This window comes from Chrysochloris asiatica, unplaced genomic scaffold (genome assembly GCF_000296735.1).
Source record: "Chrysochloris asiatica unplaced genomic scaffold, ChrAsi1.0 scaffold00096, whole genome shotgun sequence".
Taxonomy (NCBI): domain Eukaryota; kingdom Metazoa; phylum Chordata; class Mammalia; order Afrosoricida; family Chrysochloridae; genus Chrysochloris; species Chrysochloris asiatica.
The window spans coordinates 2,020,734-2,025,924 of NW_006408614.1; the positions used below are offsets into that span (position 1 = coordinate 2,020,734).

General features: G+C 42.8%; 1 pseudogene; it reads left to right on the forward strand.

The window, feature by feature from the left end:
• The first annotated feature begins 561 nt into the window (after positions 1-561).
• Positions 562-1,315, forward strand: LOC102826522 (annotated as a pseudogene).
• The last annotated feature ends 3,876 nt before the right edge of the window (positions 1,316-5,191 follow it).

The window sequence follows — 5,191 nt, forward strand, 5'->3', positions numbered from 1 at the left end:
TGACCTTCTAAATACTCCTTTATATGTGGTTCAGAGTTCTGGGACCAGCCCCTGAGCCTGCTTGGTCGGGTATTCTGTGTTGTTGTTGGCAGAGCTCCTTTACTGCACGTCCACCAGATCTGCCATCTTGTTTGTTCTCCCCAGACCATCAGTTTTACATTCAAAAAATCATACTTTGTTTCATTTCAGTGATTACAATCACTCCATGAAGCATCAGTTGAAATTATTTACTTCTGTTCCCTTTAGAAAGCCCTGCAAGTGTAGTGGATTATAAATTGTCTTGCTAACTGCAAGGTCAATAGTTGGAACCCACCAGTTGCTCCCCAGGAGAAAGATGACTCTGTCTTCTCCTGTAAAGATATACAGCCTTGGTCAGCTCTGGTTCCCAGCGCCTCCCCTGCCGCACCCCCTCCCTGCCTCCTACCCCTCCCTGCACCCTCCCCCCACCGTCACTCCTCCCCGCACTCCCTGAGCGCACTGCTCACTGCGCCCCTTCCCACCAGGGCCGGGCACCAAGAGTGCCCTCAGCGTTCCCTTCCCCTGGCCCCCTCCCCCCGCACCATGAGCAACCTCAAGCCGGATGGCAAGCACAGCACCGGCTCCGGCAGCACCTGGAGGAGGAGGTCCGGACACTGTCAGTGGCCTCCTTGTGGACATTAAACTCAGAGAACTCTACCTGCTCTTCCGGCTGTTCAAGGGGTATGAAGGGTCACCGATCAAGCTCACATCAAGACAGCCTGTTGGTTTTTGTGATCTTTGACAGCGGGGCAGGAGCAGAAGCAGCCAAGAATGCATTGAACGGTATTCGCTTTGATCCTGAGAACCCACAGACCCTGAGGCTAGAGTTTGCCAAAGCCAACACCAAGATGGCCAAGAGCAAGCTAATGGCGACACCGAATCCCTCCAGTGCTCACCCCGCCCTAGGAGCACACTTCATTGCACGGGGACCTCTACGATCTGATAGGGGCTGCTCTGATTCCCGCATCCCCTGAAGCCTGGGGATGACCCCTGCCATCTCGCAGGCTGCATTTGCCTACCCAGCTGCCACTGCTGCCACAGCCTGTGGAGAGCTGCTGCTTCCTCCAAAGACTGTGAATTTTAATCTGACTCAGTGGACTTCTACCTGGTATCCTGTCTCTCCTCTGCCTCAACCCTGTTCTTCCCCAAGGCTTTCTCCAAGCCTTCATGTGAGGATTCAGGGACTGCCTTTTTGGGACATTCAAACCACCCCCTCCCCTTGCAGGCCTCACTGGGACCAAGCAAGGCCCAGTCTCCTGTTCAGTCTCACTTAGATAGCTTCACTTCAAGGAAATGAGGCATTTCATGTTACATGTTTTCTGGCATGAGTTAAGACACGTAAACTTAAGTGTATATGTGCGTGTACAGTTTGTTCTTACATTGATGGCACCATAGCAACAGACCCTGGCTACTCATGGCTCATTTCTGTCCACTCCCCACTCCCCACACCCTTCACCCAGTGAGGACCCAGCTCTGCAGCCAGTTCGGCCCAGTGGCTCCACCCCCACACATTTCCAGGCTGAAACTGCTACAGCAAAAACCCCACAAATAGTGTTTTCTTTACCAAATCAGGGTCCTCCATTTCCTTCTCAGATGGGCCAACAACTGTCAGACTGTCCTTGCCACCATGTTGCTTGACCTCACCACAGTGCACCTCTCCTTATGGTCACTGCTCCTTATTCTTTTCCAAATTTCCAAACAACCAAAAAGTGAAAGTATTTTTGTGTCTGGTGTAACAAAATATTTATGTGTCATAAAGGATTTTTTTTTGGTGTGTGTGTGCAATTAATTTTTAAAGAGACCTTGTTTGCCCAGTCAGATGAGTTTAATGTTTAGTTTGAAGCATAAAGAAGAAGAAAAGGGTTTCTGTGTTCTTCAGCAGTGAGTTTTTGTTTGTTTGTTTGTTTGTTTTGGGGGGATTGGTCAGGTGTTACTTTAAGAAAAATGAAGTGAAGGAACTAAAATTGTGCAATTTTATTTTGTTCTGTGAGTGTACCAGTGCTTACCTTCAGCTGCAGCTGAGACTGTCTCAGTGTTTTCAGTCTTAGGAGACTCCGTGGTTATTGTTAATTGCAGACCCTGTGAGAATGTGAAACTGGATAATATATGAAATGCAAAAAAAAAAAAGATACCCTTGGTATCTTTCCAAGGTATTCCAGCCTTGGAAACAAGATTGCCAATGAGTTGGAACTGACTGGGTGGCACGTAACTTCTATTCCTTTAAGTCTAACTGTGTTCTCCAATATCTTCATCTGTCTTCTGCCAACCTCCCTCTTGTTATATACTGCCTCCCCATTATCCAAGTTGACCTGTGTCTAACCTCTTTTTGTTGTTGTTAAGTGCCATGGAGTCGGTTCTAACTCAAGGTGACCCTATATAGGGTTTCCAAGGAGCAGCTGGTGACTTTGACCTGCTGACCATGTGGTTCAAACAGTGCTTTATCCCACAGCAAAACTCTAGCCAGTGAATAATTCTCCCTTCCCTCCCACCCCTAGTAGCCATCAGAGAATGTTTCTTTTAGTATGAGAACCTTTTTCTTAAGTTTTTACAAGAAAAAGTGGTCTCATACAATATTCTTCCTTTTGTGATTGACTAACTTCCACCACTTGTCTGTCAGTTGTCGTGCTGTGATGGCTTGCATGTTGCTGTCATTCTGGAAGCTATGCCATGGGTATTTTAAATATCAGTAGGGTCGCCCATAGTGAACAGGTTATGATGAGCTTCCAGATGAAGATAGACTAGGAAGAAGGGAAAACAGACTACTTCCAAATATTTACTCACTGAAAACCTTATGAATAGCAGTGGAACACTGTCAGTACCAGAATAATGAATACTGAAATATGATGAAGAGCACCAGAATATTTGTTGGAGCCAACCCCCTATTGCCGTTTCACACAGTCCCGGCAAAGGAGAAGCATCAGCATGGCAGATGTTTTTTGGGAAAGCACCCTTTATCTCTCTTCTTTGGGATGGTTTTGATTCCACTTGTGGGGATATATTATATTGTATTGCCACATTCCCAGCTCCCACTGTGAGTTCTGCAGAGCTTAGGAAAAACCAGTCTTGCAACAATTGTCTCAACTTTACTGGGTTAGATTCAAAGGGAATTTTGAACAAACAAAGAAACACCCTAGCTTGACGTTTTGATGAATGTTATAGAAGATCAAATGAACTAAATAAATGCTAGGAATGTTACATGGGCTATGAATAGTCTTGTATAGGTTGAAGAATAGGTAACTAAAGCAGATGGTGTGGGGTAAGAAATTTAATGAATTACTATAACTTGTAACTGGAAATGAATTTAACTAAGATGTTAAGAGTAGAAATGACCTTTACAAAGAACAGGAAAAAACCGTTTGTCACCTATGGGAGTAATAAGAACAGGGAAGAAAGTTGTGGTTTATGAACTTCAGAAATGAAGGTCACATAGATTCTATGAGATTCATTATTAGACACTATGTAAGGATATAGGAAAAGAATGTAGTTAAAGGTTTAAAAGGTAAAAATAATCTGTGTAAATTTCAACTTGACCTGTTAGTAGGAATAAGAAAAAACACCTATGTAGAAAAAGAGATGATATCAGAAGGAAAGTACCTAATGGTTAGAAAATTAACAGGATATAGAACGATCAAGTGAGACATTTAGAAATACTTTTGTTAAGATTTTGTAGTCACAAGGTAAAAGAATGATATAATCAAAAATGTGTGATACTTCAAAGAAAAATGTCAAAGTATCAAATCATTATGCATTGTGTAACTATAAGTATAAATAAAGACTGTTGCTAAGCCGGGGCAGTGAACTCCATCAGCCAGCTAAGGGGAGACTCCTCGATTACTTCCACTTTCGCCGACTCCATGTCTCCTTCTGGACCCCCGTCCCTGCGAGAGCTGGACTCCCGTAAATATTGTCAGATAGATTGACAAAAGATGAGAGCCTCAGGTTGTAACTCACTCAAAATACAATTGGGGAAGAGCCTCCTCAAAGTAGAGTTGAATGTGATGACATAAACGGAGTAAAGACATTTGAAAGAGATCTGGCAAACTGACTGGAAGAGATCCACATTTATGTCCATTCCAAAGAGAAGTGACCCAACTGAATGCAGAAATCATCGGACAATATCATTAATATCACATGCAAATAAAATTTTGCTAAAGGTAATACAAAAATGGCTGCAAACCGTACACTGACAGAGAACTTCCAGAGGCTGAAATCAGATTCAGAAGAGGACATAGAATGAGGGGATACCATTGCTGACGTCAGATGGATCTTGGCTGAAAGCAGAAAATACCAGAAAGATGTTTGCCAAATGGTTTAAAATTAGAAAAGGTATGTGCCAGGTGTATTCTTTCACCATATTAATTCAATCTGTATGCTGAGCAAATAATCTGAAAAGCTGGATTATATGAAGAAAATTCTTCATATAATCCAGCTTTTCAGATTATTTATTGGAGGAATACTCACTAACAACCAGCAATATGTAAATGATACAACTTTGCTTGCTGAAAGCAAAGAGGACTTAAAATACTTACTGATGAAGATCAAAGACCACAGCTTTCTGTATGAGTTGTGCCTCAAGGTGAGGAAAACAAAAATCCTCACCACTGGACCAATAAACAACATCCATATAAATGGAGAAAAGATTGAAGCTGCCAAAGACTTAATTTTGCTCAGATCAATCATCAATACTCACGGAAGTAGCAGTCAAGAAATAAAATGATGTATTGCATTGGGCAAATCTGCTGCATGAGACCTCTTTAAAATGTTGAAGAGCAGAGATGTTAGTTTGAGGACTAAGGTGCACCTGACCCAAACCATGATATTTTCAATCACCTCATATGCATGTGAAAGTTGGACAGTGAATAAGGAAGACCATAGAAGAAGTGAAGCATTTGAGCTATGGGGCTGGAGGAGAATATTGCATTTTGGCAGTACACTTCCCCCTTCCAAATGTCAAAAGGACTTCATTCTTCTTAGATCAACTAACAACACTCATGGAAGCAGCAGTCAAGAAATCAAACGTCGTATTGCATTAGGCAAATCTGCTGCACAAGACCTTTCTTAAGTGTTGAAGAGCAAAGATGTCAGCTTGAAGACTAACATGCACCTGACCCAAGCCATGGTATTTTCAGTAACCTCATATGCATGCAAAACTGGACAGTGAATAAGGAAGACC